Below are 26,966 nucleotides of genomic sequence, written 5' to 3' on the forward strand. Positions count from 1 at the left end.
CTTAAGCGAGAAGTACTTTGGTAGCAGTTAATCTTTCTGCAGTCAGTCGTAAGCGCTGGTTCTCTAAACTTTTTCACTAGTGTTTCGTGAAAATAAGCTGGTTTTTCTCTCCAGGGGTTCCCATTTCAGATCATGGAGCGACTCCATAATACTCGCGTGCTGATCGAACCTAACGGGACGAATCTAGCAGTGCGTCTCTGAATTGCTTCAATTTCTTCCTTGAATACGATCTAACGGGGATCCCATACACTCGAGAAATAATAAAGATTGGGTCGCGCTAGTGTTAAATACGGGTCTCTTGAACAAACGAGAAGAAATTTCTTAAAATTCTCGTAATAATCAAAGTCTATCATTCAAATTCCCAACGAGAAATCTTATGTGTTCACAGTATTTCAACTCGGTTCGTAGTGTTACGCCTAGAGATTTAATAGACGTGGCTCTATGAAGCAGCACACCATCAATACTGTATTTGAATATTACACTATATGTTTCTACTCATATGAATCCCAGATGAGGGAGGTGGAAGGAGATTGAGCCAGGCGAGAATCACAACATGACTGGAATGTGCTCAAACCATTGATATTTATCATGTGTGGTAGGAATAATCTCATAGTTGCTATGTAAGGGTTTCAGCGGCAAAGAATTCCAGTTGTATCGTTAAGATAGCCAGTGTCCGTCTTTGGTTCAGTCTGAAAGCGTTCTATAAGTTTTTTGAGAAATGAATGTTAAGAAAAGTTTTTCGAAACGTTCCGCTATCTCGGAGTTCATTAGCACTGACGGAAGCCAATCAAATCATCGTACACACAAATTCAAGAGGCCCAACAGATACAATTAATGTTAGTCGTTCTCACAGCGTGGAAGTCAGCGGGAGAGGTTTCTCAGCCTTCGGCCTTGGTTCGATCCCTACTATCTTCCGATATCCAACTATTTTATCGTTGTCTTGATCGGTTTTAAGAAGCCCAACTAAGAACTCGTTTGGCGACACAGTGTGTGGCGGGCTGCTTGAATTTGCGCTGATTGGCTAACGTAAATGTTAATAATCGGAAACAAAGCAACATATCGCATTTTTTCTTAACAATTCTTTCTCTGCAGAACCAACCTAGGAACATCCTTACAAGCTTTTGAGACCTTTTCTGACCCCCTGAATATAGAACTCGTATTCTGTGCTGAAGTTGCATCATATAACTTCCTTGCACAGTAAAGTGACACCTTTAGGAATTCTACTGAAAATCTCGGTAGCATCTATTGTAAAAATAGTTGTGAATCCGAGTTTTCTTTCGGTACATATTTTCTTTCTAAGGACATGCAACCTGAGTACCAGCGTATTTGGAATATGTCAACTGATGAAGGATGTCGTGATAACTACGCGCATCAGTGGCATCTGTAATGTATCTTATAGTTCTACAATTTACATACCGATTACGGGAACGCTTATGTCAACAAAATTTAGTAGGTGATGTAACATAGTCATAATGCATAAGGAACACTTTTCCTCGAGTCGTGAAGTACTGTTTTACAGACATTAGGGAAATGTGTAGTAGTTGCCTCTCAGATAGGAAGAATTCTTGAGTGTTTCACTATTACATATCGCGAGGCAAGTAGAAAACTAATTACTTCACCTGTCGCACAAGCAATAGTTTATTTGTTGTTCTCTAGCAGGAGCTTATGAAAGTCTGGTTGTTCCAAGGGTTGTAAATGTCAATTCAAGGTTTAGGAAGGCAAATATTTGGGAAAGTAAACAAAGAGAGCAAGTTCTTCAAGATCAACTGGAAGTAACAAAAGTGCTAAAATTGTCAAGAAATGAAGAAGACAACATAAATCATTAGGGGAATATGTTTGAAACGAAGACGTTGTAAGAAGATAGCAGATGGGGAAGCTTCAGGCTGTGTCATTTAGGACTAGAAGCATTTCGCAGCGTTTAGTTGAGTTCTCCATGAACTATTTAAAAGGTGTTTCACATTTGTAGGAATCCTTCAGTGATTCGACACAATCTCCTTTATACAGTCGCTGCAGTTATTCTGTGAGAGAGAGTGATGTTCATAGCACGGCTGATGGTGACAGAAGAGCTTCGTGTTGCTAATGGAATTGCGAAAATTCGCTAGGTGAAATAACATAGTCTAAAAGCGTAAGAACAAGTTTTTCGCGTCGCCAACGCTTGTTTATAGACGTTGTGGCACTGTCGCTCTAATATCCTCATACAAAACGACATGATGATCCACCCCCTGTTGGTACGTGAGTCGGTGTCTCGGAAGCGGCGATATCATTCAGCGTTTTGAGACCACCCGTCTTGTGACACCTTGCACAGCGTGTCCCTAACATCTGTGATGGTGCAGAATCAAACCTGTTATGTTTAATATGATACTGGGGGAAGCAGTGGAATGCACTTAGAAAAAGTTACGGTAAACTGATTTCGCAGTGCTGAGAGCTTTGATGCCGATAACTAACATGATAAAATCCTGCAGTACATGTTTTAAAAACTAATCAACACCTTATTAAAAGAGACTAGCCAACATCAACAGAGCTAGATGGTGCTAAGTGCCATTAGTTTTTACAGTCATCTGTTCATTTCCTTTCAAAAGAGTTACAACTATAATGTTACTAAGTTTGTCGCTACTCTGGCCTGTACTTTTCAGATAATGTGCACCCTTGCAACACACACACACACACACACACACACACACACACACATATATATATATATATATATATATATATATATAATAGAGGGAAACATTCCACGTGGGAAAAATTTATCAAAAAACAAAGATGATGTGACTTACCAAACGAAAGCGCTGGCAGGCCGAAAGACACACAAACAAACACAAACATACACACAAAATTCAAGCTTTCGCAACAAACTGTTGTCTCATCAGGAATGAGGGAAGAAGAGGGAAAGACGAAAGGATGTGGGTTTTATGGGAGAGGGTAAGGAGTCATTCCAATCCCGGGAGCCACCGGGAGCCAAAAGACTTACCTTAGGGGGAAAAAAGGACGGGTATACACTCGCACACACACACATATCCACCCACACATATACAGACACAAGCAGACATATTTAAAGACAAAGAGTTTGGGCAGAGATGTCAGTCGAGGCTGAAGAGCAGAGGCAAAGATGTTGTTGTACGACAGATGAGGTATGAGTGGCGGCAACTTGAAATTATCGGAGATTGACGCCTGGTGGGTAACGGGAAGAGAGGATATATTGAAGAGCAAGTTCCCATCTCCGGAGTTCGGATAGGTTCGTGTTGGTGGTAAGTATCCAGATAACCTGGACGTTGTAACACTGTGCCAAGATGTGCCGGCCGTGCACCAAGCATGTTTAGCCACAGGGTGATCCTCATTACCAACAAACACTGTCTGCCTGTGTCCATTCATGCGAATGGACAGTTTGTTGGTGGTCATTCCCACATAGAATGCATCACAGTGTAGGCAGGTCAGTTGGTAAATCACGTGGGTGCTTTCACACGTGGCTCTGCCTTTGATCGTGTACACCTTCCGGGTTACAGGACTCGAGTAGTTGGTGGTGGGAAGGTGCATGGGACAGGTTTTACACCGGGAGCGGTTACAAAGAGAGGAGCCAGAGGGTAGGGAAGGTGGTTTAGGGATTTCATAGGGATGAACTAACAGGTTACGAAGGTTAGGTGGACGGCGGAAAGACACTCTTGGTGGAGTGGGGAGCATTACATGAAGGATGGATCTTATTTCAGGGCAGGATTCGAGGAAGTCGTATCCCTGCTGGAGAGCCACATTTAGAGTCTGGTCCAGTCCCGGAAAGTATCCTGTCACAAGTGGGGCACTTTTGTGGTTCTTCTGTGGGAGGTTCTGGGTTTGAGGGGATGAGGAAGTGGCTCTGGTTATTTGCTTCTGTATCAGGTCGGGATGGTAGTTACGGGATGCGAAAGCTCTTGTCAGGTTGTTGGTGGAATGGTTCAGGGATTCCGGTCTGGAGCAGATTCGTTTGACACGAAGACCTAGGCTGTAGGGAAGGGACCGTTTGATGTGGAATGGGTGGCACCTGCCGCCGTTGGATAAGCAGCTGAGCAGCAAGTCGTATACTCCTAGCTCACTCATTTGTTACATAGTTTAATTCTTAATTTCTTTGCGTGTTTTTCGTACTTGCATTGTGTAATTCATAAATTTCGGGCGTATTATAGTATTTGAGAGTGTAGCATCGTGTTTTAGTACCTGAATAGTGTAATTTCGCTTAGTCTCCTTCCGCCGCCGAGCAGTGTCAGCAGTGCGCAAGTAGCAGCATTACTGCATTTACTAGGCAATCTTGTATTTTAATAACCGTTTAAATTTTGTCGATTTGTTTGCGCTCTCTGTAGATTAGTTCAGACGTTCTTAGCAAAACAGTTTTTAGCATGGATAGGGACTGCAACTGCTGTGTTCGGATGCAGGCTGAGTTGGCATCCCTTCGCTCCCAGCTTCAGGCAGTGTTGGCTTCGGTCACACAGCTTGAGGCTGTTGCCAATGGGCATCACTGTGGGTGTCGGGATGGGGGTTTGTCGGGGACGGCCAGCTCGTCCCACGCATCCCATGATCGGACTACGACTGTGGTTGCCCGGGATACTGCCCGCATTGAGGCTGATCCCTCACCTGTGGTAGAGTGGGAGGTCGTTTCAAGGTGTGGCAGGGGGCGAAAGACATTCCGGAGGGCTGAACGGAAAGCCTCTCCAGTTTGTCTGACGAACCGGTTTCAGGCTCTGTCTCAGGCTGATACTGATCTTCGGCCTGACATGGCTGCTTGTCCTGTTCCAGAGGTTGCCCCTCAGTCTGCAAGATCCGGGCAGTCGCAGAGGGTGGGCTTACTGGTAGTTGGGAGCTCCAACGTCAGGCGCGTAATGGGGCCCCTTAGGGAAATGGCAGCAAGAGGGGGGAAGAAAACCAATGTGCACTCCGTGTGCATACCGGGGGGAGTCATTCCAGATGTGGAAAGGGTCCTTCCAGATGCCATGAAGGGTACAGGGTGCACCCATCTGCAGGTGGTCGCTCATGTCGGCACCAATGATGTGTGTCGCTATGGATCGGAGGAAATCCTCTCTGGCTTCCGGCGGCTATCTGATTTGGTGAAGACTGCCAGTCTCGCTAGCGGGATGAAAGCAGAGCTCACCATCTGCAGCATCGTCGACAGGACTGACTGCGGACCTTTGGTACAGAGCCGAGTGGAGGGTCTGAATCAGAGGCTGAGACGGTTCTGCGACCGTGTGGGCTGCAGATTCCTCGACTTGCGCCATAGGGTGGTGGGGTTTCGGGTTCCGCTGGATAGGTCAGGAGTCCACTACACGCAACAAGCGGCTACACGGGTAGCAGGGGTTGCGTGGCGTGGGCTGGGCGGTTTTTTAGGTTAGATGGCCTTGGGCAAGTACAGAAAGGGCAACAGCCTCAACGGGTGCGGGGCAAAGTCAGGACATGCGGGGACCAAGCAGCAATCGGTATTGTAATTGTCAACTGTCGAAGCTGCGTTGGTAAAGTACCGGAACTTCAAGCGCTGATAGAAAGCACCGAAGCTGAAATCGTTATAGGTACAGAAAGCTGGCTTAAGCCAGAGATAAATTCTGCCGAAATTTTTACAAAGGTACAGACGGTGTTTAGAAAGGATAGATTGCATGCAACCGGTGGTGGAGTGTTCATCGCTGTTAGTAGTAGTTTATCCTGTAGTGAAGTAGAAGTGGATAGTTCCTGTGAATTATTATGGGTGGAGGTTACACTAAACAACCGAACTAGGTTAATAATTGGCTCCTTTTACCGACCTCCCGACTCAGAAGCATTAGTGGCAGAACAACTGAGAGAAAATTTGGAATACATTTCACATAAATTTTCCCAGCATGTTATAGTCTTAGGTGGAGATTTCAATTTACCAGATATAGACTGGGACACTCAGATGTTTAGGACGGGTGGTAGGGACAGAGCATCGAGTGACATTATACTGAGTGCACTATCCGAAAATTACCTCGAACAATTAAACAGAGAACCGACTCGTGGAGATAACATCTTGGACCTACTGATAACAAACAGACCCGAACTTTTCGAATCTGTATGTACAGAACAGGGAATCAGTGATCATAAGGCCGTTGCAGCATCCCTGAATATGGAAGTTAATAGGAATATAAAAAAAGGGAGGAAGGTTTATCTGTTTAGCAAGAGTAATAGAAGGCAGATTTCAGGCTACCTAACAGATCAAAACGAAAATTTCTGTTCCGACACTGACAATGTTGAGTGTTTATGGAAAAAGTTCAAGGCAATCGTAAAATGCGTTTTAGACAGGTACGTGCCGAGTAAAACTGTGAGGGACGGGAAAAACCCACCGTGGTACAACAACAAAGTTAGGAAACTACTGCGAAAGCAAAGAGAGCTCCACTCCAAGTTTAAACGCAGCCAAAACCTCTCAGACAAACAGAAGCTAAACGATGTCAAAGTTAGCGTAAGGAGGGCCATGCGTGAAGCGTTCATTGAATTCGAAAGTAAAATTCTATGTACCGACTTGACAGAAAATCCTAGGAAGTTCTGGTCTTACGTTAATTCAGTAAGTGGCTCGAAACAGCATATCCAGACACTACGGGATGATGATGGCATTGAAACAGAGGATGACACGCGTAAAGCTGAAATACTAAACACCTTTTTCCAAAGCTGTTTCACAGAGGAAGACCGCACTGCAGTTCCTTCTCTAAATCCTCGCACAAACGAAAAAATGGCTGACATCGAAATAAGTGTCCAAGGAATAGAAAAGCAACTGGAATCACTCAATAGAGGAAAGTCCACTGGACCTGACGGGATACCAATTCGATTCTACACAGAGTACGCGAAAGAACTTGCCCCCCTTCTAACAGCCGTGTACCGCAAGTCTCTAGAGGAACGGAGGGTTCCAAATGATTGGAAAAGAGCACAGATAGTCCCAGTCTTCAAGAAGGGTCGTCGAGCAGATGCGCAAAACTATAGACCTATATCTCTTACGTCGATCTCTTGTAGAATTTTAGAACATGTTTTTTGCTCGCGTATCATGTCATTTCTGGAAACCCAGAATCTACTATGTAGGAATCAACATGGATTCCGGAAACAGCGATCGTGTGAGACCCAACTCGCCTTATTTGTTCATGAGACCCAGAAAATATTAGATACAGGCTCCCAGGTAGATGCTATTTTTCTTGACTTCCGGAAGGCGTTCGATACAGTTCCGCACTGTCGCCTGATAAGCAAAGTAAGAGCCTACGGAATATCAGACCAGCTGTGTGGCTGGATTGAGGAGTTTTTGGCAAACAGAACACAGCATGTTGTTATCAATGGAGAGACGTCTACAGACGTTAAAGTAACCTCTGGCGTGCCACAGGGGAGTGTTATGGGACCATTGCTTTTCACAATATATATAAATGACTTAGTAGATAGTGTCGGAAGTTCCATGCGGCTTTTCGCGGATGATGCTGTAGTATACAGAGAAGTTGCTGCATTAGAAAATTGTAGCGAAATACAGGAAGATCTGCAGCGGATAGGCACTTGGTGCAGGAAGTGGCAACTGACCCTTAACATAGACAAATGTAATGTATTGCGAATACATAGAAAGAAGGATCCTTTATTGTATGATTATATGATAGCGGAACAAACACTGGTAGCAGTTACTTCTGTAAAATATCTGGGAGTATGCGTACGGAACGATTTGAAGTGGAATGATCATATAAAACTAATTGTTGGTAAGGCGGGTACCAGGTTGAGATTCATTGGGAGAGTGCTTAGAAAATGTAGTCCATCAACAAAGGAGGTGGCTTACAAAACACTCGTTCGACCTATACTTGAGTATTGCTCATCAGTGTGGGATCCGTACCAGGTCGGGTTGACGGAGGAGATAGAGAAGATCCAAAGAAGAGCGGCGCGTTTCGTCACTGGGTTATTTGGTAACCGTGATAGCGTTACGGAGATGTTTAATAAACTCAAGTGGCAGACTCTGCAAGAGAGGCGCTCTGCATCGCGGTGTAGCTTGCTCGCCAGGTTTCGAGAGGGTGCGTTTCTGGATGAGGTATCGAATATATTGCTTCCCCCTACTTATACTTCCCGAGGAGATCACGAATGTAAAATTAGAGAGATTAGAGCGCGCACGGAGGCTTTTAGACAGTCGTTCTTCCCGCGAACCATACGCGACTGGAACAGGAAAGGGAGGTAATGACAGTGGCACGTAAAGTGCCCTCCACCACACACCGTTGGGTGGCTTGTGGAGTATCAATGTAGATGTAGATGTAGATGTAGATGTGGACGGACGTGTGAAGCCGGCCATGGGACAGATGGAGGTCAATGTCAAGGAGAGTGGCGTGAGATTTGGAGTTGGACCAGGAGAATCTGATGGAACCAAAAGAGTTGGGGTTGGAGAGGAAATTATGGAGTTCTTCTTCACTGTGGGTCCAGATCATGAAGATGTCATCAATAAATCTGTACCAAACTTTGGGTTGGGAGGCCTGGGTAACCAAGAAGGCTTCCTCTAGGCGACCTATGAATTGGTTGGCGTATGAGGGGCCCATCCTGGTACCCATGGCTGTTCCCTTTAATTGTTGGTATGTCAGGCCTTCAAAAGTGAAGAAGTTGTGGGGCAGGATGAAGCTGGCTAAGGTAATGAGGTAAGAAGTTTTAGGTAGGGTGGCAGGTGATCGGCGTGAAAGGAAATGCTCCAACGCAGCGAGGCCCTGGACGTGCAGAATATTTGTGTATACGGAAGTAGCATAGATTCTTTCAAGGATGGTTTCCAAGGGTAACAGATTGGGTAAGGATTCCAGGCGTTCGAGAAAGTGGTTTGTGTCTTTGATGAAGGATGGGAGACTGCATGTAATGGGTTGAAGGTGTTGATCTACGTAGGCAGAGATACGTTCTGTGGGGGCTTGGTAACCAGCTACAATGGGGCAGCCGGGATGATTGGGTTTGTGAATTTTAGGAAGAAGGTAGAAGGTAGGAGTGCGGGGTGTCGGTGGGGTCAGGAGGTTGATGGAGTCATTTGAAAGGTTTTGCAGGGAGCCTAAGGTTCTGAGGATTTCTTGAAGCTCCGCCTGGACATCAGGAATGGGATTACCTTGGCAAACTATGTATGTGGTGTTGTCTGAAAGCTGACGCACTCCCTCAGCCACATACTCCCGACGATCAAGTACCACGGTCGTCGAACCCTCTTCCACCGGAAGAATGACAATGGATCGGTCAGCCTTCAGATCATGGATAGCTTGGGCTTCAGCAGTGGTGATGTTGGGAGTAGGATTAAGGTTATTTAAGAAGGATTGAGATGCAAGGCTGGAAGTCAGAAATTCCTGGAAGGTTTGGAGAGGGTGATTTTGAGATAGAGAAGGTGGGTCCCGCTGCAACCACCACCAACTCCAGTCCTGTAACCCAGAAAGTGTACACGATCAAAGGCAGAGCCACATGTGAAAGCACCCACATGATTTACCAACTGACCTGCCTACACTGTGATGCATTCTATGTGGGAATGACCACCAACAAACTGTCCATTCGCATGAATGGACACAGGCAGACAGTGTTTGTTGGTAATGAGGATCACCCTGTGGCTAAACATGCCTTGGTGCACGGCCAGCACATCTTGGCACAGTGTTACACCGTCCGGGTTATCTAGATACTTCCCACCAACACCAGCCTATCCGAACTCCGGAGATGGGAACTTGCTCTTCAATATGTCCTCTCTTCCCTTTACCCACCAGTCCTCAATCTCCGCTAATTTCAAGTTGCCACCACTCATACCTCACCTGTCATTCAACAACATCTTTGCCTCTGCACTTCCGCCTCGACTGACATCTCTGCCCAAACTCTTTGTCTTTAAATAGGTCTGCTTGTGTCTGTATATCACAGTGTAGGCAGTTCAGGTGGTAAATCACGTGGGTGCTTTCACACGTGGCTCTGCCTTTGATCGTGTACACCTTCCGGGTTACAGGACTGGAGTAGGTGGTGATGGGAGAGTGCGTGGGACAGGTTTTACACGCTGTTTTTTCGAAATTTTCCCGAGTTTCCCAGTCCTTTAACGTGTTTTGGCCCCAACACAACCACCTAATCTTTGTACACATCGTTGTCTACCAACCCAAGTCCAACATAGCCCAGCTGTAACCAACACCTTTTCCCCTTTGTCACACCAGATCTTCAGTCACTTTCCAGTTCACCTTTATCTCTCCCCATATATATTTTTATTTTCATTTTCATTTTAGCCTCATGGTACATTTTCCAGCTTCTAATACCATGTCACCCTCACAACATCCCCACAACGACCCCATTAAGTTTTATTTACATTCCCTCTGCAAACATGCCTTCGCCCTAGCCAGATTACACTCCCATATTCTCTCAGCCTTGTCTAACATTTGGCATCACCCCCAAAGGCCTCACACTTAAAGTTCCCATCTCTGGCTGCAACCCTTCCTTCCATCAGTCCCTATACCATTTCCAAACTGAACAATCCATTGCCCTCACCCACCTAATCCTTCACCTACACATCAACTTAGCCAATGAACACACCCGTCATCTCCTATCCTTAATAAAAGTCCATAAACTTTCCTCTCCCACATCCACACCGGCTGTTCAGAGCATCCTCCTACAGGCCAACCGCAAATTAGAACAGCATGCCACCCTTCACCTCAAAAAACTATCCATTCTCCTGGTTTCCCACCTCTGGAAAGGCAACTCACTCACCCTTCACAACCTTTCCAGCAAACCTCAACCTCCTCTCATTGCACACAAACCCAGTCTCTCCCATCTACTCAATCTCCCACTTCCAGCTCCACTCCCTCCAAAACCTCAAAATTCCAATCAACACAATCTGGAACCACAACACCCTAATTCAGTAGTTAACTTTCCTCCAAACCTCTCTCCCAATCCGAAACCTCTGTTCTATCTTCAGCCCCACTCCCAGATTCAACCAAACAGCCCTCGTCAAAGATTTACTGTCCTACTCTCGTACTCTCTGCTGGAAATATCACTTTGCCACGAAGAAAAATGATCCTAATCCTACTCCCAATGACCCAACTCCCCAGGACACTATCCAAATTGAACCCTGCCTGAAACAGTTCCGTGCTCCGTCGCAGTGGGACCCACCTCCTCTTCCTCAATATCACCCTCTTCAAACCTTCCAGGAATTTCTGACTTCCAGCGTTGCATTTCAACCCTTCTTAAATAACCTTAATTCTACTCCCAACATCTCCACTGCTGAAGCCCAGGCTATCCGTGATCTGAAGGCTGACCTACCCATCGTCATTCTTCCGACGGACAAGGGTTCGACGACCGTGGTACTTGATCGTCGGGAGTATGTGGCTGAGGGTCTGCGTCAGCTTTCAGACAACACCACATACATAGTTTGCCAAGGTAATCCCATTCCCGATGTCCAGGCGGAGCTTCAAGGAATCCTCAGAACCTTAGGCCCCCTACAAAACCTTTCACCTGACTCCATCAACCTCCTACCCCACCGACACCCCGCACCCCTACCTACTACCTTCTTCCTAAAATTCACAAACCCAATCATCCTGGCCGCTCCATTATAGCAGGTTACCAAGCCACCACAGAACGTATCTCTGCCTACATAGATCAACACCTTCAACCCATTACATGCAGTCTCCCATCCTTTCTCAAAGACACCAACCACTTTCTCGAACGCCTGGAATCCTTACCCAATCTGTTACCCTTGGAAACCATCCTTGAAAGAATCTATGCTACTTCCGTATACACAAATATTCTGCACGTCCAGGGCCTCGCTGCGTTGGAGCATTTCCTTTCACGCCGATCACCTGCCACCCTACCTAAAACTTCTTTCCTCACTACCTTAGCCAGCTTCATCCTGACCCACAACTTCTTCACTTTTGAAGGCCAGACATACCAACAAGTAAAGCGAACAGCCATGGGTACCAAGATGGGCCCCTCGTACGCCAACATATTCATGGGTGGCCTAGAGGAAACCTTCTTGGTTACCCAGGCCTGCCAACCCAAAGTTTGGTACAGATTTATGGATGACATATTCATCATCAGGACCCACAGTGAAGAAGAACTCCAGAACTTCCTCTCCAACCTCAACTCCTTTGGTTCCATCAGATTCACCTGGTCCAAATCCCACCCCACTTTCGTTGACGTTGACCTCCATCTGTCCAATGGCCAGCTTCACTCGTCCGTCCACATCAAACCCACCAACAAGTAACAGTACCTTCGTTATGACAGCTGCCACCCATTCAACATCAAACAGTCCCTTCCCTACAGCCTAGGTCTTCGTGGCAAACGAATCTGCTCCAGTCCGGAATCCCTGAACCATGACACCAACAACCTGACAACAGCTTTCGCATCCTGTAACTACCCTCCCAACCTGGTACAGAAGCAAATAACCAGAGCCGCTTCCTCATCCCCACAAACCCAGAACCTCCCACAGAAGAACCACAAAAGTGCCCCACTTGTGACAGGATACTTTCCAGGTTTGGACCAGACTCTGAATGTGGCTCTCCAGCAGGGATACGACTTCCTCAAATCCTGCCCTGAAATGAGATCCATCCTTCATGAAATCCTCCCCACTCCACCAAGAGTGTCTTTCCGCCATCCATCTAACCTTCGTAACCTGTTAGTTCATCCGTATGAAATCTCCAAACCACCTTCCCTACCATCTGGCTCCTCTCCTTGTAACCGCCCCCGGTGTAAAACCTGTCCCATGCACTTTCCCACCACCACGTACTCCAGTCCTGTAACCCAGAAGGTGTACACGATCAAAGGCAGAGCCACATGTGAAAGCACCCACATGATTTACCAACTGACCTGCCTACACTGTGATGCAGTCTATGTGGGAATGACCGGCAACAAACTGTCCATTCGCATGAATGGACACAGGCAGACAGTGTTTGTTGGTAATGGGGATCACCCTGTGGCTAAACACGCTTGGTGCACGGCCGGCCCATCTTGGCACAGTGTTACACCATCCGGGTTATCTGGATACTTACCACCAACACGAACCTATCCGAACTCCGGAGATGGGAGTATGCTCCTCAATATTTCCTCTCTTCCCGTTACCCACCAGGCCTCAATGTCCGCTAATGTCAAGTTGCCGCCACTCATACCTCACCTGTCATTCAACAACATCTTTGCCTCTGCACTTCCGCCTCGACTGACATCTCTGCCCAAACTCTTTGTCTTTAAATATGTCTGCTTGTGTCTGTATATGTGTGGATGGATATGTGTGTGTGTGCGCGAGTGTATACCCGTCCTTTATTTCCCCTAAGGTAAGTCTTTTGGCTCCCGGTATTGGAATGACTCCTCACCCTCTCCCTTAAAACCCACATCCTTTCGTCTTTCCCTCTCCTTCCCTCTTTCCTGATGAGGCAGCAGTTTGTTGCGAAAGCTTGAATTTTGTGTGTATGTTTGTGTTTGTTTGTGTGTCTTTCGACCTGCCAGCGCTTTCGTTTGGTAAGTCACATCTTCTTTGTTTTTTGATATATATATATATATCAAAGTAAGAACAGCCGACCAGTTGCAAAGGATAAAGCAATCTTTACCTAGGTTTCAATAGATATAAATCTATCTTCTTCAGAAGATGCCTGGGGACAATGAACATCGTAATATATATTAAGGTATGAAACATGAGTCAAGAATAAAGTTTAACATATATTAGGAAAATATTGTATTACAAGATGTGAGAAAGATTCTTGGTACTTACAGTATTATAACAACATGAAGTGATATGTCCTTATCGTTTAGGCAAACATCTGCATAGTTACATTAATCATATAAAATATAGCCCTGACAACAGGGTTTGTCAAACAAATAAAATAGGTACATAGAAGTTGCAGAGCGCCTAAGCGACTGAGTAAAATCGGCCAGCGTAGTAGCACAGCGGCCAGGGCAGGTGGCGCTCATGTCGCGAACTATGTGCCGATAGGCGTACTGAAGTAACATTTGAAACATCAATTTTAAATGCGTTCTTAAATAGAGTGATGATAAATAAATTGGCAAGCATTTGACACTCCCGTTATGACATTGTGGGAGGTATAGGAACAATAACGTAGATACATACATTAAAAAGACAGGTGGCGCTTCCGCCGTGAGTTACATGCAGTGGTCTATATAGCCAAAATATAAAGTTATATTACCATATTAGTGAAGCCCATAGAACGTATATAAGTCAAACCATCAAGAACAATCAGTAATGGCTTTTAAGAAAATTACGAGACCTGGTCTACAATCCAGTTACTACGTAATATAGAATAAGAGAAAATTACATGGGGGCCGCTGTAGTGGCAGCCATATATCGTGAAAAGAACACATTATATAAACGATAGTAAACTGGAGGATTTGAAAGTGCATTATAGCTTCCTGAGGAAATAGACTACTGAGGTTACTAACATTAATGTTATACATTACACAGTACGGGTTTAAAGCCTTCAAAAAATTGTTTACAAGCAAGGTTCAACTGATCATTCAGAATATTGCCGTCTTTGAGCTCTAGATGTTTAAAAATAAATAGCTCTTCCCACAGATCTAGTCTCCGTCCTTTGACCTGTCTATGTAGGATAACCGTGTCTTCTAACTGTTTAGGCGTATGGCCGGTTATCAAGAGGTGTTCAGCAAAGGCAGAGTTGCGAATATTCGTTCCTTTTTTACCTAACAGATGTTCTTTATATCGTATTTTCACAGCTCTGCCGGTTTGACCAATATAATAAGAGGGGCAGTTATTACAGGTTAGCTTGTAAATACCTGAATTAGAAAACCAATCGCTGACAATCTCTACTGACTGTACAAGATTTCTTTTTAAACTGTTATCTGTAGAAAAGGAGACGTTACAGTTATATTTTTTATTCAGAAGACGTTTAATCCTATACGATAAGTTACCCAGGAAAGGGATGGAAATAAATTTTTTAGTTTCTGTGGTATCCGTGGGAAGAATATTTCTCAAAGTCGAACATTTTTGGGAGATTTTCTTATTGAGCAGGTAATCAATCATATTCTGGTTATACCCATTATTAACCGCAATCGCTTTGATGACATTCAATTCCTTTTTTTGATCCGCAGGTGATAAAGGAGTGGTTACCATTCGGTGAATGGCGGAATGAAAAAATGCCAATTAATGAGCTTTTGGATGGGTTGAGTCAGCAGGAATGACATTATCAGAATATGTTTCCTTGCGGAAGATATTAAAATGGAAGGAATTATCTTCTATAGAAATTGTTAAATCGAGAAAATTAAGTTCACGTTTATCATTTTGAAGTTCTTTTGTGAAGGAAATTTTTTCATGTAAACCGTTGAAAGTGTTAAAGAGATGCTCTAACTCATGATCAGTGCCATCAAAAGCAATGAAAATGTCATCAACATACCGTGCATAATAGCGGATTTTGTGGCGTAATTCTGAACTTGAATTGAAGAACGTTGTTTCTAGGGCGTTAATGAAAACCTCTGCTAGAATACCGGCGAGGGGGCTACCCATTGCTAGACCATCTGGTTGTACATACATTTTCCCGTTAAATGTGAAGTAATTGTATTTTAAAATGACCTTGAGCAAACCAATGAGTTCGGCAATCTGAGTTTCACTTAATTTTTTGTGTTTAAGAAGATTCTCTTTTACAAGGTCTATGGTTTCATCAACCGGAACATTTGTGTAAAGGCTGACGATGTCAAAGGACACCAGTCTAGTGTCAGGTGTACAACTTATAGATTGAATATTGTTAATTAATTCCTTACTGTTTTTTACAGAAAAATTATTTTCAAAAGTGAAAGCATCTTTAATTTTAAAATGGAGGCGCCTAGCAAGTGTGTGATGTGGACTGCCTATACCATTCACTATAGGGCGGATCGGGTGATTTTGTTTATGCAGTTTAAACTGACTTCTAAGCACTGGTGGTTTAGGGTTCATATTTATAAGCCCTTTCTTTTGGAACTTATTGAACAAGCTGACGGAATTCGTTAAAGTACGCCGGATTTCATTTTGCAGTTCAATAGTAGGATCTACAGTAACCTCAGTGATGTCGTTTTCCTCAAAAAACTTTACAGTCTTCTCTATATATTCATTTTTATAAGCCACGACCACAGTGTTCCCTTTGTCACTCTTAGTGATTAATGCGTCGTGCTCTCTAAGTTTATGATTAATGCTTTTTATTATACTATATTCGCCCGATTGCTTATTAGGAGGTAATTTAATTTCTTTTTCTATTATGTTGTTACATTCGTAGGCACATTTGACTTGCTCCGTTTTCTCTAATTTCAGAGATTCTAAACCGATTTTTAGATCTACAATGACATTACAAATAACTGGATATTTATCGAGTTTAGCAGGCAAGTTATATTTAAGGCCTTTACACAACAAGTCATTTTCGGCCTGCGTAAAAGAAATATTGGTTTTATTTAGTACTCTATCGTAAAATAGGTGCTTAACACTATTGTCTGCTGTATTATCACTTTTACTTGTGGTCCTATTACTAAACTTTAAAAGCTTTCTTTCATGTCTGGCCTTGATTATTTCTTTGCGATTAGAGAGCCATTCATTAATACTATTCCACAGGTGGTCAATTTGAAAATTACAAAGATCTTTAAAGGCTTTAGTTAAAAATAGGTGTATACAGTAGGCTTCACTATTAAGGACATCTTTTTTCTTGTACAAATTTACTGTGCTCTCGGAAATGACTAAATGCACTAGCTTCTTTTTAATAGAAGGCACCCTGTTACACTGTTTAAAATTTACGTACGCCTTCACATAATCAGGGATAATGTCTTTCTCTAGGCACTGGTGATTAAAGTCAATAGCCATACCTGCTTTCACAATTTTTAATTTGATGTCCATATACCTGGATGCAGCTTTTGATACCTCGGCAGGCAAGAATTTCAGTACTTTAAACATAGCTGCGCTACAGCAATGGTTCCACGTAAATCAAACTAAGAACAGCCGACCAGTTGCAAAGGATAAAGCAATCTTTACCTAGGTTTCAATAGATATAAATCTATCTTCTTCAGAAGATGCCTGGGGACAATGAACATCGTAATATATATTAAGGTATGAAACATGAGTCAAGAATAAAGTTTAACATATATTAGGAAAATATTGTATTACAAGATGTGAGAAAGATTCTTGGTACTTACAGTATTATAACAACATGAAGTGATATGTCCTTATCGTTTAGGCAAACATCTGCATAGTTACATTAATCATATAAAATATAGCCCTGACAACAGGGTTTGTCAAACAAATAAAATAGGTACATAGAAGTTGCAGAGCGCCTAAGCGACTGAGTAAAATCGGCCAGCGTAGTAGCACAGCGGCCAGGGCAGGTGGCGCTCATGTCGCGAACTATGTGCCGATAGGCGTAATGAAGTAACATTTGAAACATCAATTTTAAATGCGTTCTTAAATAGAGTGATAATAAATAAATTGGCAAGCATTTGACACTCCCGTTATGACATTGTGGGAGGTATAGGAACAATAACGTAGATACATACATCAAAAAGACAGGTGGCGCTTCCGCCGTGAGTTACATGCAGTGGTCTATATAGCCAAAATATAAAGTTATATTACCATATTAGTGAAGCCCATAGAACGTATATAAGTCAAACCATCAAGAACAATCAGTAATGGCTTTTAAGAAATTTACGAGACCTGGTCTACAATCCAGTTACTACGTAATATAGAATAAGAGAAAATTACATGGGGGCCGCTGTAGTGGCAGCCATATATCGTGAAAAGAACACATTATATAAACGATAGTAAACTGGAGGATTTGAAAGTGCATTATAGCTTCCTGAGGAAATAGACTACTGAGGTTACTAACATTAATGTTATACATTACACAGTACGGGTTTAAAGCCTTCAAAAAATTGTTTACAAGCAAGGTTCAACTGATCATTCAGAATATTGCCGTCTTTGAGCTCTAGATGTTTAAAAATAAATAGCTCTTCCCACAGATCTAGTCTCCGTCCTTTGACCTGTCTATGTAGGATAACCGTGTCTTCTAACTGTTTAGGCGTATGGCCGGTTATCAAGAGGTGTTCAGCAAAGGTAGAGTTGCGAATATTCGTTCCTTTTTTACCTAACAGATGTTCTTTATATCGTGTTTTCACAGCTCTGCCGGTTTGACCAATATAATAAGAGGGGCAGTTATTACAGGTTAGCTTGTAAATACCTGAATTAGAAAACCAATCGCTGGCAATCTCTACTGACTGTACAAGATTTCTTTTTAAACTGTTATCTGTAGAAAAGGAGACGTTACAGTTATATTTTTTATTCAGAAGACGTTTAATCCTATACGATAAGTTACCCAGGAAAGGGATGGAAATAAATTTTTTTAGTTTCTGTGGTATCCGTGGGGAGAATATTTCTCAAAGTCGAACATTTTTGGGAGATTTTCTTATTGAGCAGGTAATCAATCATATTCTGGTTATACCCATTATTAACCGCAATCGCTTTGATGACATTCAATTCCTTTTTTTGATCCGCAGGTGATAAAGGAGTGGTTACCATTCGGTGAATGGCGGAATGAAAAAATGCCAATTTATGAGCTTTTGGATGGGTTGAGTCAGCAGGAATGACATTATCAGAATATGTTTCCTTGCGGAAGATATTAAAATGGAAGGAATTATCTTCTATAGAAATTGTTAAATCGAGAAAATTAAGTTCACGTTTATCATTTTGAAGTTCTTTTGTGAAGGAAATTTTTTCATGTAAACCGTTGAAAGTGTTAAAGAGATGCTCTAACTCATGATCAGTGCCATCAAAAGCAATGAAAATGTCATCAACATACCGTGCATAATAGCGGATTTTGTGGCGTAATTCTGAACTTGAATTGAAGAACGTTGTTTCTAGGGCGTTAATGAAAACCTCTGCTAGAATACCGGCGAGGGGGCTACCCATTGCCAGACCATCTGGTTGTACCTACTTGATTGGTAACCTCCACCTTCACCACGAAGTGTGCCTCGTATCCAGTGAGGTCTTCTATTCTGTTGTGGTTCTCCATGTGCAACACACACTTCTTTGTTTGTTAATATTCTCCATTATGTTGTGTTCTTGTTTTGAATCCCACCAAAAATCTTCCTCAAAACTTTCTTTTTAAATGTTTCTGAATTTGCTTCTTCTGGTTTTGTTAATGTCCATGTCCCACAAGCTTATGCCACAACCAGTGTGATAAGAAACTTCCTGGCAGATTAAAACTGTTTGCCGGACCGAGACTCCAACTCGAGACCTTCGCCTTTCGCGGGCAAGTGCTCTACCAACTGAGCTACCCAATCACGACTCACGCCCCGTCCTCACAGCTTTACTTCCGCCGGTACCTCGCCTCCTACCTTCCAAACTTTACAGAAGCTCTCCTGCGAGAGGTCCCCAAAGCCCCTTCTCACCCTTCTGTCACAGTTAAGCGTTCCAGCGGCAACCTCGCCTCCTGCGCTCCCAAAAAAATCCCAACCACTTCCTCCTCTCCCTCTTCTTACAAATACCTCCTGTCCCGTCCTGATCCCTCACTCCTTGAGGCCTAGAACCTCACTTTGCTCTTCCATCAGCACTTTCCCGGAGCCCTCATGTCTCCCCTCACTCCCCACCAAAACTCCATTCTTATCACCTCCCCTAACCCCAACCTTCACTCTGATATCCTCTCCAGAATCCCCATTACTCGCTTTGGCCCCAATGCCTCCCTCACCCCTGCTCCATCCCCTTATCCCTGCCACCAACCCCAACCCCAGCATCACCCACTGACCTTCACCACCGTGATCACTCGGCCTAGTCCGACAATCATGGAGGAGGCGGTGTTGGCAGAGCTTAAGGCTCACCAGAACCTGGAAATACGGGTGGTTCGCCAGATTTTCAACCCTGCCGGCCCACCTGCTTTATGCAGGTGTTGTTTGAACACACCCATCCACCTTCTCCTGAAGGAGGGTGCCCTCCTTTTCCATCGCCAGTGCAAGTCGACCCCTCTCACAAAATTTTTACAGAAATATAGAAAACATTGAACTAATTACAACATCTGGGGACAAGAAGAACCGCATTCCAGTCAAGAGTGTTGCAGCCTACGCCCTCATCGATGGAACTGCTGTTTTTCTTGGATGTTAACTTAATTTCAGCTTGGATATAAACGATACATTCTCAAATGGATATGGTCGGTTTACTGTTGCCATAGTGAGAGGTGGTAGTGGAGTTTCTAGTGTACCAGGACTTGAAAATTTTAATGATAGAGATGTAATTGCCTATCGTACTTACCATATGTTCGAAATTGCTGATAAAGTGCTAGTAAAGGTGTATGTGAATATGTAAAATTTGTTGGTGATTGTACTGTATATTTCCATAAATAAAGATCTGTAGCGTCAGCCACTAACCGGACAAGGGTACATCTCGAACTGGGGGCTCAAGGATGCAACAGTTTGAAAAACTTTATAAACTATAGTTCACCCAAACTGGGCCTCCAGCTGCCAGATGGCCCGCTTATCGTCTAGACGGTGGTTACATAACCATCTGGCTCGGCGTTGCGGCGCGCCAGCGGGGACGCGCACACCACTCCCCCCCCCCCCCCCCCCCCCCCACTGCTGAGGACATCATCAGGTTTTTAACCATTGACCTCCAGAACGTCCACCCGTTCCAACGCCCCCACACGCCCCCAGCAGATATCCCTCGCCACCCAATCTGTCTTCCACCTCAACACCTATGACAGTTATTCCCATAATGAAGCCCACTTACCTTCTCCCATCTCGACACCTTTGTCTAAATTCCTGTCATGGCGTGACAGCACCATATCTTGTTCAATAACATCCGTTCCCATCCCACAAATAAGAACCTCCTCCTGCACACCCTCCTGACCCACCACGTGGATGCCTTCCTCCTCAACAAAACCTTTCTTCAGCCCCAGAACACCATACACAAGTCACCCTACCCCCTCCACTGCTCCGAAAATGTCCTCCTGATAGTGCGTGGCAGAGTAGCCATTGGCCACCTTCGCCAGATCCTCTTTCCCCACCGCACAGAACAACTGATCCTCAATCTCTTCTTCCCTGGCCTTACCATTACCTGCTCCACCATCTATGTCCGCCATAATGCCCCTATTCCTTTTGACTTCCTTTCCCACATCGACCGTACCTTCTCCTCCTACGTGATCACCGCTGTCCTCAACATCCATAGTTGTTCCGCTGTCCAGTTATGGATGTGGCATCGGTTCCTCTCAACCCTCCAAGTTGACCTCGTTCTCATTCCCCAGCACACCTGCACCAAATCAAATACCACTCCCGATGTCATCCTCTCCTCCCCTAACCTCCTTGCCCGCATAGTGGTGGACGCCCTTGACCCCTGTCCTCCTCACCATTTCAGACAGTCGTCACCATTGTCCTGATCCTCACATTGACATGAAATATGTCAATGATTATTCCCGGGTCGACTGGAATGCCTACCGGGATACCCTTTCTACAAAGGTCGATAGACACACCCTCGCCTATTACCACTCTGATTTTACCTATGCCACTCCTTTCTCCAGCAAACCTCATCTGCAGCCATGCAGACCCACATCCCTACTGTCGCCATTCACACTCACTGTCCCACTTTACCCCCACAGGCCATCCTCCTCCTCCATGAATCCCACTGTCTCTACAGTGCCTTCCTTCAGACACATGACCGGGGCACACTACAATGCCACCGGCGACTACAACGACACGTCAGTAACCTGCTCGCAGCTAAGATACGCTGGTACTGGTGACAGACATGCACCCATCTTAATGCTACCCTTCCAATCAACTTGTCCAAGTACTGGTCAGCCTTCTGCCACCTTACCAGGTATAACCCCCTACTACTTTTTTCTTCATGATGACCAACCTTTCCCCATCAACCTCAGTAAAGCCAATCACTTTGCATCATACCTCTCTGATATCTATACCCTCCCTGACGATCCCCAGTTTGATTACTCTCTCTTCCCAGATCTCTGTGATCGAACTTACACCTCTGTCCCTCCCTGTGCCCCTGGTCTCCAGTACTTGGCAACATTACACACAATGAACTTAGTGCCCCCATCACTACCCCTTCACTACTGAGGATGTCATCACTACACTCTGCACGACACACAACACTGCTCACGGTCACGATCTTGTTACATATCGCCACCTGCATGAAGCTCCTGCCTACTTCCTCTCCACCCTGGCCAGGCTATATAATGTGGTCTTGTCCACCAGCTACTACCCAGACCAGCGGAAATCCTCCCATATCCTGATGTTCCTCAAACCCTCAAGTACCTTGGCATCACCCTTGATCGTCGCCTCTCCTGGACCCCCAATCTCCAGACAATCCCAGCCAAGGCACTCCCCTGTCTCCATCTCCTCAAGCTCCTTTCTGGCCACACATGCTGTCTGGTCCCCTCCACCATCTCCACACGTATAAATCCCTCATCCATCCTATCTTCTGCTACGCCCACCCTACCTGTATCTCAGCCCCTCCTACCATTCAAAAGTTCCTTCAAATCCTCGAACGCCATGCACTCCCCCTCTCCAATTGCATCCATCTCCCCTCCCCCACACAGATCCTGTACGACCTTATTCCATTCGTGCACCTCTTCCATTTCCTCTAACGGTTATGGATCCTCCACACCTCCTATAAACTTTATGCCCCTCTCCTGCTTGTCTCTCCCATCCTCTCCCAACCCCATCTGCTGCCCCGCTTGTATTCCCACGTCCCACCTGCTCTCCATCTCTCCACTCTCCATACACTCGACCACGGTGGCTTCCACCAACTCCCCTCCCTGATGATGCCCTCATACCCTCCACCTTCCCCTCCTACTAACTTTGGTCCTCCCCTAACACACCCTGTGTTTTTTTTCTCAAGGGCACCCTATCTCCCTTCCCTCCTTCCCCCCCTTCCTCTTCCCCCCGACTTCCCATACCCACCCTACCTTCTTTCCTTCCCCTATCAATCTCCTCTTCCACTGACATCTACACCCTCCCCTCTCCCTCCTCCCCAACCTTTTTCCCTTTTGGCAGATTCGCAGACTCGTACACATAAAGTGAACATTCGCACTGGTAAATTGACATTTCTCGTATGGAGCAGCCATTTTTGAATAAAGACTTTCGGGCCGACTTTATAGCCGAGTTTGAAATATGACCGAACATTGACAACTGATAGCGGCCAAACGACTGAACCGATTTTGACATGTAAGTAGGTCATTCAACGCTAAATCTAATGTGCTTTCTCTCTGGTTATTGTAAAATTTTCTGTTGGATTCTTGTTGTTGTGGTCTTCAATCCAGAGACTGGTTTGATGCAGTTCTATCATGTGCAGTGTTCTTAATCTCCCAATACCTACTGCAACCTACATCCTTCGGAATCTGCTTAGTGTATTCATCTCTTGGTCTCCCTCTTCGGTTTTTACTCCTCACTCGGCCCTCCAGTACTCAATTGATGATCCCTTGCCGCCTCGGAACATGTCCAACCAACCGATCCCTTCTTCTAGTCAAGTTGTGCCACAAACTCCTCTTCTCCCCAATTCTGTTCAATACCTTCTCATTAGTTATGTGATCTACACATCTAATCTTTAGCATTCTTCTGTAATACCACAATTCGAAAGCTTCTATTCTCTATATGTTCAAACTATTTATCGTCCATGTTTCGCATCCACACGTGCCCACACTCCATACAAACACTTTCAGAAACGACTTCCTAACACTTAAGTCAATACTCAATGTTAACAAATTTCTCTTCTTCAGAAACTCTCTCCTTGCCATTGCCAGTCTATATTTCATAACCTCTCTACTTCGACCATCATCAGTTATTTTGCACCCCAACCAGCAAAACTCCTTTGCTACTTTAAATGTCTCATTATCTTATCTAATACCCTCAGCATCACGTGATTTATTTACACTATATTCCATTATCATCGTTTTGCTTTTCTTGATGTTCATCTTATACCTTCCTTTCAAGACACTGTCCATTCCGTTCAACTGCTCTTCCAAGTCCTTTGCTGTCTCTGACAGAATTACAATGTCATCGGAGATTCTCAAAGTTTTTATTTCTTCTCCATGTACTTTAATACCTACTCTGAACTTTTCATTCGTTTCCTTTACTGCTTGCTAAATATACAGATTGAATAACATCAGGGATAGGCTGCAAACCTGCCTCATTCCCTTCCCAACCACTGCTTCCCTGTCACACCCCTCAACTCTTATAACTGCCATCTGGTATCTGTACAAATTGTAAATAGCCTTTCGTTCCCTGTATTTTACCTCTGCCACCTTCAGAATTTGAAAGAAAGTATTCCAGTCAACATTGTCAAAAGCTTTCTCTAAGTCTACAATTGCTAGAAACGTAGGTTTGCCTTTCCTTAATCTTTCTTCTAGGATAAGTTGTAGAGTCAGTATTGTCTCACGTGTTCCAACATTTCTACGGAATCCAAACTGATCTTCCCCGTGGTCGGCTTCTACCAGTTTTTCCATTCCTCTCTAAAGAATTTGCGTTAGTATTTTGCAGCTGTGACTTATGAAACTGATAGTTCGGTAATTTTCACATCTGTCAACACCTGCTTTCTTTGGGATTGGAATTATTAAATTCTTCTTGAAGTGTCAGGTAATTTCGCCTGTCTGATACATCTTGCTCACTAGATGGTAAAGTTCTGTCAGGAATGGCTCTCCCAAGGCTGTCAGTAGTTTTAATGGAATGTTGTCTACTCAAGGGGCCTTGCTTCCACTCAAGTCTTTCAGTGCTCTGTCAAACTCTTCACACAGTACCATATCTCCCATTTCCTCCTCATCTACATCCTCTTCCACTTCCATAATAATGTCCTCAAGATCATCGTCCTTGTATAGACCCTCAATTTACTCCTTCCACCTCTCTGCTTTCCCTTCCTTGCTAACATCCTTACATTTGTCCTCTAGCCATCCCTGCTTAGGCATTTCTCAATAAGACTACAAAATCATCATTCGATGATGCATTCACGCTTGCTTCTCCAACAGAATGATGTGCCCAAATTAAAAAGTTTTGTGGTGGACGGTGATCACCTGCTCAATCAGGTTATTTGGAGCCATCTGCATGAAACGAAATACGAAAACTATTTGAGAAAGCACTACGGATCCGAAATCAAAGTTACCCAAGTGACGCTTTGCAAATACGAACACACTCTTCTGAGAGATCTCGCCGTTTAAAGATACCAGGTTCTCAATCAGATATCTTTTTCGATGAAGATGCAAGTGTTACAGCTGCACAGCAGAAGATTCTCGCAAGTAGATGCAACACGAACGGCTTGATTTTGATTCTCATGCGGAAGTTTGAGAATAAAGGAATTCAAGTGCTGAAGTTGAAGAAGATACAGATTAATTAAGTGTGATAACAGCTATTTCCCAAGCTACTGAATCTGACAGTGGATTCATTTATTGTGGAAACAGCTATTTCCCGAGCTGCTAAATCTGGTAATTATGAGTGAGGACGTTGATGTGCTTATTCTCAAGGAAACCTGTAAAACAACTTGTCCTTCCATAAACTGGAAAGAGGGAAAACAGCAGGAGTGTGGTTCTCTAGTGATGCTTCCAGTTTCGATCCTGCATCTGCTCTTTCCAGCCATGCCTTCACAGTATGTGATACCATACCATCTTTTTTCGGCCATGGTAAGGTAAATTGCTAAACCTTTTTGGAGCAACAGCCACACCTCTAATAGCAAACTGGTGACTTTGTTAAACCCTCGGTGTCTCAAGACGTAACAGCACAGGCAGGAGAAAAGCTAATGTTAGCACTGTATGGGAACTTCAATTGCATAATTTTATACCATCTCAAGTACGAGCTCTTTGCAAAGCCAGTCTTGAGATAATCTTTGAAACTTGAAAAGGTACCGCCAACAGCAAGGTGACACTTATTGTGATCCTGCCATAAGGTGTAATCTTGGTTGTGGAAAAAATTTGATCCATGTCAGGCTTGATTCTTATGGTGATGACGGTAGGTGAGGGAACACACACGTTATTGGGAGGGTTTCCTGCACATGCAAAGCAAAATGCACAGCAATACGTGGTTGTCCCAAATCGAAACTAAATCTGGAATAAAATTCTCCTCATTGTGGAAACACTGTTCTGGCTTACCTTGCGAGAACGGCCTAGAAACTGAGCTCGACGAGGACAAGAACGAGATCGAAGGAAAGGACTGAAGTTTTGCTTCATGAGGAGGAAGTTGGTGAAGGTGCCGTAATGGATCCTGAAGATCGGATGCTGGACCGGGACTGTCACTGTCACCCAGAGGGACCTCCAAGGAACTGAAATTTGATAAAATGCGAATCTCTGATACCTAAATTCTGTTTTTCTTTAAATTTGCATGCCCTTTTATTAGTTCAGTTGTATAAAAAATGGTTCAAATGGCTCTGAGCACTATGGGACTTGGCTTCTGAGGTCATCAGTCCCCTAGAACTTAGAACTACTTAAACCTAACTAACCTGAGGACATCACATACATCCATGCCCGAGGTAGGAGTCGAATCTGCGACCGTAGTGGCCGCTCTGCCACTTCGGCCGGCTCAGTTGTATAAATTTTTATATTACTCATACGTAAATGCACATTGGTCATTACCTTGTACTTCGATTTCATTTTAGCAACCTACTCTCACGAAGTAAGGCGTGGATAAAAATGAATACAAAACACATGAATGACGAAAACTTGAAAGATATACACAGAAAACACATGTGTGCGGTTTAGAAAGTCGACTTGCCTCTGCAAATTTCGCTTCACTGAATATCATTGACTTAAAAGAATACTATGGCTTTCAGGCGTATGAACGCTTAATAGTGCCTAAAACTGAATAACTAGAGATATTTCTTAACATGAAATTTCACGTTCTACAACTTTGATAACATAGCCGTTTTTGGGTTATAGGCGTTGGAGCCGACTTCTTAGCCAAGTTGGCAAAAATGAACCGACCTTAACAACTGATTACGCGTAAACGGCTATAGTTATTTTAACATTTAAGGTCACGCGATACTAAATCTAGTGCTCTTCCATTTACGTGATAGTAAAATATTCAATAGGATTTATAGTTTCTAAGTAATAGGCGAAAACTTGGAAGAAAAGTGCCGG

The sequence above is a fragment of the Schistocerca serialis genome, chromosome 7, assembly GCF_023864345.2.
Source record: "Schistocerca serialis cubense isolate TAMUIC-IGC-003099 chromosome 7, iqSchSeri2.2, whole genome shotgun sequence".
Taxonomy (NCBI): domain Eukaryota; kingdom Metazoa; phylum Arthropoda; class Insecta; order Orthoptera; family Acrididae; genus Schistocerca; species Schistocerca serialis.